A 14818-nucleotide genomic window follows, 5' to 3' on the forward strand; every position below is an offset into this window, starting at 1 on the left:
ATTGTTAATACTCGATTTATTTTATTATTGATCCTTGTCCGCCTATGGAAATTGTTAAGGTGTGGCCCTTCACGTTGAGGGGAACTAACATCTATTATTCTATTATGTTATCGTAGTTCATCAAGTCAATATTTATTTAGTGAAGGTCAACGAATTTCCCTTAAAACGTTATGTGTACTGGAGTAAAAATCGATCGGGACTTCCAACCGAGATAGGGATATTTTTTGCGTTCTAATACTTGCGCATTGCACAATCCCGGAAAGCTCACCACTGAGGATCTGATCTTTGCCAAGTCGCCCGTTCCGGTTTTCCGCAATCCCGCACCAACATCGTCACAGTAAATTCCACGAAAACAACAAGAATTCGGTATGAGCGTAACGCGACCTAATGCGGCTTTACGGCTGCTTTTACGGCCTCCATCGTCTGTTTCTATGTTATATTAAATTATTCGGGACCGCGAGGAACAATGAGCGTGCCGATAATTCGTCGTAACGTTGCTCTGCACGTGCATGTACTAGCGCAACATTAGTTACATACCATAAATTATAAAAGAAATTAAATTCTTAACGTTTGTATTAAGAAAATATAGTGATAATATTATTTAACACTAATAATGATTCATTTATCATCGATTATTTTTACTTTCACGTGTATGAAGTTGATAAAGAGAAAGTTTTTCGAATCATGCAAATATTGTATGTATGCAAACAAAATTATTGCAAATGCGTATCTGTACCAATCTGTTCTTTTGGGGCATATAAATCAACAGGAAGTGACAGTTTACGTGAATATACATGGAGTGTTTTTCATATAAACTTGTACTTTAAATAAAGATGATAAAAATTGTTAATTCCTATTAACAACGTTTCTGTCATAAGACATTTTCTTTAATGACTAACTTGTGGCCTACATGAAACCACATGGGTTAATTAACAGATACTTATAAAAAAATTAGTTGTTGTATATCATATTTTCAATGATTTGATGTAATCATTAATCATACTAATTATAGGCAGAATAAGATAGTCTTTTGTAGATGAACCGTTTGAACGATAACCCATTTTATCATTCTGCTACAAGGCGAAAGCTTTTTGTATGTATAATACATTTTGTATGACATATTAGAACGATTAGCAGGATTTGCTAACATGTTGACAGTGTCTCAAGTTGGACATATCTAATGCCGTCCATTTGATATCTTCCTTAAAAGATCTAATTCAAAAGCAAAACTCAATCCTTTTATATATTGCTCAGGAAAGAACAAATGATGAACATATGATTAGAAAGCAGTGTACCTCCTCATCTAGTAGCAATAATACGTTTAACACTCGGGAAGATTGTCTATTAAGTCAAAACACAAGGAGACAGGGAGATGAGCTGTCATGTCTGCTTTTTAACATTGCCCTGGAAAAGGTAGTTACGTAGTATTAACGCAGATTGGCATGCCTCAAAATTATAAACAATGCTGATACCACATGACAAAAATTTAGAAGTTTTTGAAACTATGTGCCTATAAAACTATATGAACGCAATCGCATGGTTTTGGTCTATACACGTCGTTTTTACAGTTTTGCACTTGTTACAAGCACTTTTTATTTTGCGTATATATACGCTGTTGTCTATATTGGCTGTTGTCCTTAAAGTGTTAAAAACCACTTTTGCCATCTCTTGATAAATTTATCCTTTAGGTTAATCGAGCTCTTAGCCAATGAGAGCTGGATCTATCTAGCTGGAAAATGGGTGTAACCATGGAAATTACCTTCTGGATAGCTTATCAACAAGATTGTTAAAGTGGACTTAAAGGTTACTAAAATATTAAGTTTACGTTTTGGTGCTGAATTAGTTTTGAAATTGGGTTTGATTGTTGTTCGTTTCGTTTGTAATGCCTTCTCAAAATAATCCAAACCTTGAATTACAATAAGCTGAGATGGCATTTCACTTACATTAGAGTCCTATTATTTTGCGTGTGATTTATTTTATAGTTGAATTGTAGTTGTATTGACTTCGTTTTTGGATTACTTATTGGTTGAGTAGCTTGGAGTTGGGTTGAGTTATTTTGTGGTTAAGATTCTTTAGATATCATTTGCTTGCTTTTAGTTCGCCTGGGGTTAATTAGATTGATTTGAGATTTGGTTAGAATTGCTTAAAGTGGGGTTGAGTTTCCAAAACACTTTGAATTACAATAAATTGGGATTAATGCAACCCATTAAGTTTGAGTAGCTTTTAAGTGTGTAATAATTTTGCAGGTAAGTAGCTTTTTGCTTCGATTGGCTTATTGGATATCTTTGTGGTTATGTTCCTTTGGTGTATTGTTGGTTGTGTTGCTTTTGGTATTTGGCTTTGAGTTAACCATAGAGCTGACATTTTGATTTTGTACGTTAAGCTGAGGTTGCTTGCGACTGAGGAGCTGCGATCATTGTATGAATTGATACTGAAAGGAGCAATTGTAAAGAGTAAAGTAAATACCCTCAAGTAAATTTAACTAATCAACAACTTTATTGAAACTTCAAACAAAATAACAATGTAATTCAGTTCAGCGTTTATACTTTTCAAAACACACCCGTTTGTAAGTCTTTTCTCGCGATACCCGTCTTTTTTATCTCTGCCACGCACCAACTCTCATGTTCGACTCTCAATCTTGTTCAAACCTGTTTTTTTTTGTCTAACGTCTCGGAACCTTTTCGAGCGCGGGAATCACTCCATTGCCACCCTACGCTCCGCACTACCAACCCAAAATCTCCCACACACCAAATATCCCTAACACTCGGCCCTCCTGAAATCTTCGGACTCCTGACCGAAGTAATCTACGTCATAGTCATTAAATCGTTGTGGACGTCTTCGTGTTCGTTGACTCGCCTTTCCCGGTGTCCTTTCTTTCGCTTCTTTCCCTTCCTCTAATTCCACTGTTTCCACGTCTTCTCCCGAATTCTCTTCTGCGAATTCCATCTCATCTTCGTCTTCATCCGAACTATCCTCACTTTCTTCGTGATTTATATATAGTTTCAGCTGTGATACATGTGCGGTGGTAGCGTAACGATGGGATTTATTGTTTTCTATCGTTACAACCCGGTATGTATCGGAGGGTAGTACCTCGGTTATAACAAGAGGTCCTCTATATTTTGGTTGTAACTTCGTTGGCTCGCCTGTTCCCACCGGATTTCTTCGCATATATATTACGTCGCCAACATCATACTTAACACCCAAAAATCTCTTTCCATCTACCCGTCTTTGCATTTTGACTTGCTCTTCGGTAATTGTTTTACGAATCTCGTCCTGCATTTCTTTACGTTCAGGTATACCACTGCCTGACAATCTGTATAGACAGTTACAGGAACGCCAATTAAAAGATATCTTAGCTTCTCTAGACAGTACACAATCGCCAATAGTTCAAGTTTTGACGAATGATAGTTCTTTTCGGCGTCATTCATCTTCTTCGATAGATAATAAACGGGATGTCGATCCCCATCGCTCTGTGTCTGTAGCAGAATACCGGCTAAACCCAAGGAACTAGCATCTGTGTGCAGCTCCGTTTTTTCTGCTCTTGGGTTGAAAAGGTGTAATATAAGTTCTTTGATGAGGGCTTCCTTCAAATCGTTGAAAGCGTCCTCCTGATCAACCCTCCATTTATATTTTGTTTCTTTCTTCGTTAGGTCACTCAAAGCTCGTGCCCTTCTGGCGTAATCTTTCACAAACTTTCGAAAAAAGGAGGTCATACCCAAGAATCGTCGCACCTCGTGAACTGTTTCTGGTCTGGGATAGTCTGCTACTGCCTTGACCTTGCTCCTAGGTTTAATTCGTCCTTCAGATAAAAAGTGTCCCAAAAATTCCACCTCTGCCTTACCGAAATAACACTTTTTAATGTTCAACGTTAATTTCGCCGACTTTAACGCTTCAAACACTCTTCGCAACTTCTGCATCATTTCTGGCCAAGTCACCGCCGCTATCAGAATATCGTCTAAATACCAATGTGCAGTATCCGGTCCCAATGGACCCAAAACTGAGGCCATCAACCTTGAAAACTCATACGGAGCATTACAAAGTCCAAAAATCATTCTTTCAAATTGACCAGTCTCATCCGGTGTTACAAATGCAGTTTTTTGCTTTGCTGATTCGGTGAGTGGAATCTGTAGGTACGCGCTACCCAAATCTAGTTGACTGAAAAGTCGACATCCGCTCAACCCAACGAATTGTTCGTCTAAAGATGGTAAGGGGAAACTTGCCTTTTCTGTTTGCTGATTTAAAGCTCTGTAATCAACCACAAGTCGAGGCTCACCACTCCGTTTCGTAACCAGAAGACAAGGAGAAGCATAAGGTGAAGTCGTCTGTGTTACTAATCCAGCTTCTCGCCATTCCTTCAAAATGCCCTTCATCTTCTCCCGTTCCGTAAATGATGCTCTGTACGGCTTCTTTCGCACCGGATTTCCACTGTCCTTGATGTCCATTTCCGTTTTGTTCGTACACCCTAGTTCATCGACTGACAATGCGAAACACCCCCGAAACTCGTTACAGAGTTCCACTAACTCATTCCGCACTGACTCGTCTCCATCACAATTAATCATAGCATCTGTGACTCTTGTCGGTTCATTTCTCTTGATCATTCGGACCCCAGCTACTTTCGAACCACGAATTTCGGCAATAGTCATACCTTTCTCCAGCACAAAATCTTCTTGTCTTTCATTTACTATTGGCACCATAAGAGATTCACCACACTGTGTCTCCGCCATAATCAAGTTCATTACTCCGGCTTTAACAATCGCATCCTTTTCGGCCATAACGGTTGTTTTCTTTGATTCCGGAATTTGGAAATCCTTGAACGGCAAGGTATCCTTCCAACCGAAAACTAGTTCTTCCCCAACGCGCGCGTAAGCAATTTCAGGTCTTTCCGTAAACGAACGTCCGATTATCATCGCTACATTTTGTGCATCGTCCGGCACCACAAACACTTCCACGCCATTCACGAAAACCTCGTCTACCATAAGTCTTACGCAAACCTTTTCGTTACAAAGTACCTTATTTTGTCCACCACCAAAACCGGTCAGCTGCATCATGGCTTTCTCGCGAATCACTGAATTGTCTAGAACCCCTTCTTTGATCGTACAAACCGCACTTCCCGGATCAATTAAAGCAATTTTTTCGATTTCGTTAAACCAAACGCGTTTTAAGTACTTTTGTAGAGATTTTTCTACCGTATTGTTCACTAACATAACTTGTGCTCTCGGCTCTCCCTTAGAACCTCTTTGTTCCGGACAATCTTTCTTAAGATGCCCAGTTTTTCTACACGCGAAGCACACCGCACCCGATTTCTCGCATTTTACCGCCAAATGTCCCCTTTCCCCGCACTTGAAACATCGAACCACCGGTAAAATTTGCTTGTTCATAATGCGATCTGTTTTTAACATTAGTTCACCCGACGCACGACTGTCTTTCGACGGGACACCACTTTTCGTTTTTTGTTCACGTCTGTCCGCGTTAACACGTTCTGCAGTTAAAATGTCTCGGTACAAGTTCTCGATATCGTCATATCGTTTCGTACACAAATTACCCGCAACCTCACCTGATAAAAGTCCTTTCAGGATTTCTTCAGCGGTTTCACTCGTTGTTAATCCTAAATTCTTGCACAATCGGGCCTTGTCGTGAAAATAAGCACCTGCGCTCTCGCTTGATTTCTGCTGGCGTTTCTTCATTCTGTCCCATTTCTCGCTCAACGTTAAATTTTCGACAAAAGTTTTCCGGAAACACCCTTCAAAATCGTTCCACGAATTAATTTGATCTTGTTTTGTTTTGTACCAATTTAACGCAGGGCCAATAAGATGAGTACGCGCCGTTTCTAACTTCACGGCCTCCGGCCATTTGTAAAGGTTGGCACTCACAATTACGCCCTCTAGCCACTCAGCCGCCTTCGGTAAATCTTTATCTCCGTCAAAACAATTGATCGATTTCGACAAATCCGGCATTACATTGAATTGATTAGAATTTACCTCTCTTTGCGTTTGTTTCATTTCTCTAAACAAATCCGTCATCGCTGACATCATCGTCGCCATCATGGAGGTCTCCGTCATCGCTCCACTCTGTCTCTCCGCAAGGTTAAACGCAAATCCACCCGGACCCGTCCTTGAGCCACCGCTCTCGGATGTTCTCATGTCGTCCGTGGAATCGCTGTTTTCCATTTTGTTCTCACAATTCAACTCACACAAGAATCCAAGACACACTCGAATCACCCGTCGAAAATGTCCGATCCAACACGTGGTTAAATTTAGTTTTATCCCACTTCTGAAGTAAAGTAAATACCCTCAAGTAAATTTAACTAATCAACAACTTTATTGAAACTTCAAACAAAATAACAATGTAATTCAGTTCAGCGTTTATACTTTTCAAAACACACCCGTTTGTAAGTCTTTTCTCGCGATACCCGTCTTTTTTATCTCTGCCACGCACCAACTCTCATGTTCGACTCTCAATCTTGTTCAAACCTGTTTTTTTTTGTCTAACGTCTCGGAACCTTTTCGAGCGCGGGAATCACTCCATTGCCACCCTACGCTCCGCACTACCAACCCAAAATCTCCCACACACCAAATATCCCTAACAAGATGTTTTACGTTTTGACACTTTATACACAATCCTTCAAAAAAAAATTCATTGTTTGTATGTGGCAATTTTCTGGAAATGTGTACCTACCTGAATGTATCATATCGAGGTAGCATTAAATCCAGTTTATTTACAGCAGCTGATTCACACAGCTGTAAAGTTTACAAAAAGACATAATGATTACCATTTTAAAGTTGAAATGAAATCAAAGCTAAAATTAAAGCCTTTTGTATCCGTTGAAACGTCAAGTTAAATTTTTCCACAATTACAATACTTCTCTCTTTATGTACTTAGTCTAAGAGAATGCAAGAAGGATTTAGCATATGTGATAACGTTGATAGCTTGACACATCATCTTACAGAATATATATTTGAAGGATAAAATTGCACATTGCGAAGTTTTATTATAAATATTATGCCATAACTAGAGATCGTACAATTAGTTAAATATATCACATTTCAGATACTTAAGGTTATACTGAAATAAGTGAATCCGTTTCAATTGCTTGCATCGTTGCAGAATATATTCACCAGGTTGAATCTTCTCCCGTTATGTTTATATCGCATGGTTTATAAAAAAAAATATTATAAAGATAAAACGTGTTTGAATCATGTCTACAATTAAGAAGCGTTTGCTTGTTGCTGAAATCCACATCGCGTATCCAACCAGTAGAATTTCCCCATTTATATTCAACCATCTGTCGTGTATTTCTCGTCGCCACTTTTCAACATACCATTAATGTAGTCAAAATATTATTGACACATTGATCATAGGCAGCAAGCATACAGCTGCTGTCGGTGTAGTTGTCGTTGAGTTTGTAACGTATGAATAAGCAAAATGGTTTTAAACTTGTAGCTGTATAACAACCGTTTCAATTCTAACTTTAAACAACAAAATTATGGCATCAATGATTAACGAATAGCATTTTGGGTATTAAATCCCAGAATATTAATCTGGGCCTCATACACTGAACGAATGTTATGCGCGATTCATTAATGTTATATCCTAAATCAAGTATCAATCATGTGTATAGAGTTCTATAAACAATTTTTAGGATTTATTGGCGGCTGATATTGCCAAATTAAGATTGATAGCCAATAGTACTGATTCTCAATATTTTTAAATAGTCCAATGGTTTTGAATAAGCTGTGTTCCTATTTCGAGTGTGAGGCTGTGGGTGTTGTGTGAACTGCGCGGGAGTGTTCACACCTGATGATAAATAAATGAGGCAAGCTACAAAAAATTTTGAAAAAAGACAGACATGAATGATGGACTTGTAGTGTTCGTAATCTAATTCAAAAATAAGTACTTAACAAATAGGAGTTGTGGTTAGTAATGCAGACATGATTCTTTATTAAGGTGCTAGGAAAGCACCTTCACCTATTAAGTCTATTCTGTTAAGCTTTCTCTTCTTGATACACAAAAATAACGTATTTTTAAATGTTTAAAATTGGTTGTTTAATAGAAAATAAGTATGGGATCGTCTTGAGTAGTTGAGTCTGGGTACCATAATTGCGAACAATCAATTATTTGCGATAACTAAAGTCAATTGAGACTGTCTGCTTGGTGATGGATCGCGTAACAGGCGAGCTACGACCGGTATAAATCATTTTCGGTCGCCCGTTGACCCCGCGAGAGTAAGTTTCTCGGTGTCCGTCGTGACCGATCTGTTTTGCATAAAGATCGCGTAATTGCTGATTGCAGCGAAAACGGGGCTCACGACCGTGCCGCTAGGTTTGAAGCCTGGGGTATACTTGCACTAACAACCATTCGATTTCGCTAATGCTTAGATTAGAAAATGTCGATAAAGAAATGCGGCGCGCGTTGAACAAGAACTTTAAAAAAATTACACATAGCGTCTGGTCACGTGGAAGTGTTAAAATAAAATTTTCTGTTGGTTTCAGTCACGTCTATGTCGTTTAGTGATATTTGTCGACTGGTTTTGGTACGAATATCTAACTTGCCGCGTTTCGGAAGCAAGGGAGGTTTATTATACAAAGTCTGCCTTTCCAGTCGGAAAACTTCGTCATATTTCGCTAGGAGTTCCGGCTTATATTCCACGTCCCCCTCCCAAACCAACATCGCTTCGAGCATTAGAATATTTTGAACGGAATTGCCCAAGTTTCAGCCAAGAACGTCTGCCAGACCTTCTGAATACGAATTGATACCAGGTTGGAGTTTCCTTCCTAACGTTCCGCTTGAAGGGATTCAGTAACAGAATTTACCTTTAATTAAAGGTAGAGTTTGTACACACGATTTATATCAAAAGTTGCAAACTTTAAATTTTATCTAATGTTGATTTTTTGATAAAAAGCTAAGAAATTCAAGGAAACAACTTCTTCCGCAATAAACATTCTAATGAAAATTATAAAATTATTTCTGTTATTCTTTAACAAATAATAACAAATAATAACCGTATAATAACCGTTTACACGAAACGTTTTCAATCGTTAAAAAGAAACAGAAACGGTAAATTGTTCATTGTTTCATTACAACACTTGGTCATTGTCTTGCAAGGCCGCTAGATTCACGATTGTTGAAGGAGTGAATCGTAAATTTTCTGCTGACGACCTTGCGCACGTTTTTCCAACGGGGACGCAAATAACAACATGTTCTCGATTACGCAATTGCAATTTTAACTATCCACGGTCGTTAGTACGTACAATGTGTTCGAAATTGAAACCAACAGCAAAAAAGGAAAATACTTCCTGCCGTCGGTGTGTTCATCATCGTGTATTATCGGCTTGTTCGATTTTGATCTGTGCGAACACAGAAAATCCTTAACCGATACGATTGAACGCACCGTATGGAAGTAACGGGTTATTAGTTATTACATACGTGTGTATCGTCGTATGGTTTGACCGCAAACCAAGTCGTATTGGTCATAAATCGACAATTGTTACGCAGGCTAAAAAAATCATGCCTTTTTTAGGTGCATCATAAAAAATAAACAGCGAAAATTTTTACATTTTTATCTATAACGGAAAAGGATTTATAATCAAGTTTTTAAGTCAATAAGTTTTTGATGTGGTGTTCACAAAAATATTTTGTGTATGACGGAGAGTTCCTCAGGGTTCTCCCCTCTTACATTCCATTAACCCGTTTATTGATAAAAACTAATAAGCACTGCAATATGCAGGCAATACTACAGCAATAATAAGTAATAACACCTTTTATGATAAGACATAAAAAACCTTAAAGAATTCAACAAAAAATGACAAGGTGTCTGAAAACCTTAATAATTAACTTTAAAATGCTGCGGGTCAAAATCTAAATTTTATTATTCAAAGCAAATTCATATAAATGACACTTTTATCAAATAGAAAAGTTATGCACTTTTATTCATCACTAAATAAAACTATAAATTTTATTACACATTCGTGATATCTTAATTTAGTGAACTCCTTAATGGTGTCGGAGTCATCTTTAGAAAACGTGCTATAAATTATGAAAAAGATAACGAAACAATAGATATTTTTATTGAACTATTTTTTTTAAATATTCCATTAAAATTGCACAATAATATTTCTAGAAATGTGTAGTGATTCATGGTAGTAGTTTGTTCTAAAGGGGAATAGGTTTTGAACGAATATTAAACCTTTGTTCAGAGACAACGATTGTAAACGGATATAGGTATGAAACTGGTGAAGTTTTAAAGTACCACTTTCAATCTACTGATTGAGAAAACGAATTATGAGGATATCTATCTTTCTGGATATGGTACTACAGATATGTGATTCATTGCAATTTCGTTACCTTAAAATAACATGATTCTGAAGTAATTTCAACTTCTTCATGACCTTGGATGTGTGAGATATGTTGGCGAGATTGCTTACTGGCAGGAATGGGATGAAGAGTTGTATTCTTAATGTATTCACTTGTATACCATTTTTACCTGTAGCTTCCAGGCTGATAATATAATGCTTTCTATGTGTAAAACTGTAGTTGTGTCGTTAGTGTAGAGTATAGCAAATGTTTCACGTTGTAGATGTGGGAGAAAACGTTGCACAATGCCGTCTTTAAGGAATAGCTAATAATAATTTATCAACATTACCGAAAAACTCAAATTAAAATTTTCTGAAAGTAATTAATTAATTCAGTTTAAAAGGTAAAATGGTACATTTAACATATCTAGGTTGAGTCATAGCCATAAACACTGTTACTTGATATACAGTTTCAATCAACACCAGGAGTAAGTAAGTTGTAAAATGCGAAAAGTTCATTTAGATTTCATATTCTTACTGGTGTCTTATTGCGCCGTAAAACAGTTTTTCCTTTAAGATTAGTATAGTTCACAATTTCTTGGGTAATAACTGGTACTATCAATACCTCAAAAACTTTTTTTTGGTTTACCAGAGGATTACCATTATCATCTTATTATCTAGAGTGCTTACCGGAAACCGATTCAAAATGTTTGACCTTTGTTTGAAATCAATGTAATAGAGTGATTTGTAACAGTTAAGACATGTTACAACACCATGATTTGTGCAGATACCGAAAAGACGATATAGGATAAATTTGTTGCAAATACATTGTTGTAAATAATGACCTTGCATATAAGTATGGAAAAACAGTAAGTAGTTCTTGTTGATGCTACAAGCATGAGTAGATGAGATAAGGGGGAAATATCATAGATAGCATCAACAGCAACTACACTCACATCACCTAACCATTGGTCGTTTACGCTACAGTAGTACGGTTTAAGGCTACAGGCAAAATTTTGCTATGAACTCTGCTTGACAGTCTGGGCAGTTATGTACAGCAAAACATCATACTAACTCAGCAAAACGTTTTGATTAATCTGCTAGTCAGAATAACGCTTTAACAAGAAAAGTGGCATCAGTCATGTACAATTTAGGGCTGACACAAATAGAAGAGTGCAGTTTAGTGACTGGTTTAGAACAGTGATTAGACATTCTGCTATTTATTAGATAACCGAAAGCATGAGTGTATATCTTCACCTTGAGACACGATTAAAATGTTGTGAGGTATACTAGAATTCCGTATTTCTCAATAATGAATTCACTGCTGAACTGTATAGAGAGCATCTCGAGCAATCACTATTACCGTCTTTCAATAATTAGCCCCTAGAGACAAGATGAGGTTTTTTTGTCAGCTAGATGAAGCACCACCACACTAACAATCCGTGAATTGTTGAATGAAGTTTTATCTGGGCGTTGCATAGGTAACCAGATTTGATACACTACTTTTGTATTTTGCAACAAAAAATTCACTGATGAACTGTGCGATCGACCCTTTGAAAAGATGATGATATTTCTTTCAGCAGGATGCAGGACCGTCACATTAACCCGTACCGTGCTGAATGGAGTGCTGACAGTTTAACTCATTGATTTGTTTGTATTTGAATCAGTTGATAATTTTGACAGCCATTTAAGCCGCTCGTCGGCTCGGTAAAGTAATCTTTTTTCCTTGATTATGAATTCCTATAAATGGTAGTAACGGAAAGTTATGTTTACCAATAATGAATATGGTCGATTGGCCTTGTGAGTTTTAAGACGCTTGTTAAAAGTTTATATAACTATTCCAGATCCAATGAAAATATTGTAAATGATACAATATTTTCATTGTAATTTAATCAAAAGTGATCCAGCAACACAAACTGGTACTACAAACGTTAAGATATAAAAGATGCATTTGAAAAGGAGTGTATTATTGTCTAAATCATCCTAGAACCCATATATTTCTTTATGGGTTCTAGGATGATTTTTCTTATATCCTCTTCAGATCCCAGGTCCATTTTAATGGACACTTTGTTTTTATACCATTATTTTTTTTTTAAATTTCAAAAAATTTATTTAAGCTAATTGACCTCTGTGAAACCGTTGGTAAAAATTTCGAAACATTCTGTCAAAGGGTTTTTTGTGGGATCTGAAGAGGATATATAGTTTATATCCATGTATATTCTTCAATTCTTCAATGATCAGACTCTTTCCCGTAAGGGATAGTTTGTCACAAAACTCTTTCTTTCCTTTAGGGTCTCTTCTATTACTCTTCTTTTACCCATTCCAGTCTCTTTCTTTTTTTTACTAGTCTATTCCTTATCTTTCCGGTCTAAGTTCACTCCGGTTCTTCTATTATCAGTCTCTTACTAGTCTTTCTCTTCTTTGTCTAGTCCCCTTTCTTGTCTTTACTATTTCTGTCCAGTACCTACTGACACTTTAACCTAAGAATATACATTTTTCAGAATTTTTGAGATATATACCTCTGTTAAGGATATACTGATTGCTAAAACCAGTCAATATAATGAAGATGAAGATGTTGGAGTTACCTAATTACCTGAACTATTTAAAATAATGTATTCAATACAAAACTATATTCTAAGAGTGTTATCTGGGATTACAAATTGTAAAGGATCACGAAGATTAAACTTGATGAGAATTTTGTGAACTGTTAACGAGTTTGCTTCTATACCACATAAGCTTGTTGCAAATTTGACCATGGTTTCACACAACACCAGAGGGATGTTATTAAGGAAAACCGATCCATGGACTTAAGTCAACATTGTTTAGATTTTGTACATTTCATGGATTTTAATAAGGTCAATCTTGCATATGGAAAGGGATTGGAGGAGGAATTTAAAGGAAGTGTGTCATATTTTTAACATATTACCATTATAGGCCCAACATATTACCATTCAATAACCTTCATTTGTTAGTTGTTGTTGATTTTTAGAGTATTTTATAAACCTAACTTTTTATAAGATGTTTTTTATCAGTTTTAATATTTTTCTATAGCCTTCATCTTATATCTAACCCGACACGAAAATTTGATCTTATAATTGAATCAATAAACAACACTTTGTAAAATCAAGAACTAGAACTATGTTTATTTAAGTGTTAACATCCAAACCTGGATTTTACGTAATGCGTTTTGTGCTTCTTGTTCAATCAAGTAAACGCGTTTTAGGTTCAGACTTTAAAGTAATTATTTTTAAAAGTATTGATTAATTTTTCAGGTGCAATGGTATACCAGACACGTTTTGGGTGGGTCGTGAATGAAAAGAAATTTAAAAAAATTAGTGATCCAACAACTGCATAATTCGAACTCTTCTATAATCTGAGAATCTGAATACTACTCTTGAATGCCACCTGATATACTAGAAAGGATTCAGAGATTGATTTATATCTGTTGAGATAAGAACCTTTCAGAAGAAAGTGATGGTTGATGATAATTTTTTCAATTAATATGAAAACTGAAAATTTATGAAAAGTCTATGAAAGCTTTCCAAGTTTAATAAAAATAAGATTGTGGTTTCAGAAATTTAGTTTTAAAATAAATATTTTTATTTTTCTGTTGCTGGGTATAGGTAGTTAATTAATTAATTAATTTCAATTGTGATTGATTGATTGATAGTAGAATAAACGAAGCTTTAAAATCCATCAACCAGGTGATTGAGTGAAGATAGAATAGTTCTATGAATGATAATTGAAATTATTCACCGTTTCACCGTCGAAAACCAGCGAGAGCGGTTGGTTACAATCGTGCGAGAGATCAATTTCAGATAGCACACCACACCAAGCATCAAGAGGGAACGGAGAGGTCTAAATCCCGCTACTTTTCGATGTCACCGCCAGCACTGATTGAATCCGATCGAATTGATTTTCAAAATTGTTTCTTTCCCTCTCTCTTTTTCTTTTTTGCGAGCTTCGTCCGGAGTTATTATGGTCGCAGGATGTGCAGATAAGAAAATTTGTTCGTTTTGTTCGCGAAATTTAGAACATCCTGGCCTAGAAAGGTCGTGCTCAATTAAAACTTGGCGATGCCGGTTTGCTTTTGTATCTGCGTTCCGAAAAAGATTAACCAGGGCGAGTATGGGCAAGTGGATCGTGAGTTGCCTTAGGGTTTCCGAATAACTTCAACTTACCAACTGCACAACACAAGATCTATGCGGGAAGATTGCTCTTTAAATAACAGGAGAAACTAAATGGAATGAGAGTATGTTGTGATTTAAAAATGGATTAAAACATAAATATTGAAAGAATTATTTACTGTTAGATTATTTAACATTTTCATTAACAGAAGAACCTGTAGGTATATAAACAGAAATGGATTGTGTGTGTGTGCGAAGATTTCAAAACATATTTGTAGAACCGGTTAACGTCAATCAGGATGCTTAGAAATTGTTTAGTTGCTTAATATAATTTAATTTATCCGGAGCCCCGGTAACGGAGTGCGTTAGAAAATTATTATGCAAAGAAAACGTTTTCAAGAA

At 36.4% G+C, this 14818-nt stretch overlaps 1 protein-coding gene across 1 annotated transcript in view; it reads right to left on the reverse strand.

The window, feature by feature from the left end:
- Window positions 1-14818, reverse strand: part of LOC111429253 (CRK like proto-oncogene, adaptor protein) — a 150554-nt gene that overhangs the window by 98207 nt on the left and 37529 nt on the right. The window lies entirely within an intron of this gene.

Source organism: Onthophagus taurus, chromosome 1, assembly GCF_036711975.1.
Source record: "Onthophagus taurus isolate NC chromosome 1, IU_Otau_3.0, whole genome shotgun sequence".
NCBI classification, from domain to species: Eukaryota; Metazoa; Arthropoda; class Insecta; order Coleoptera; family Scarabaeidae; genus Onthophagus; species Onthophagus taurus.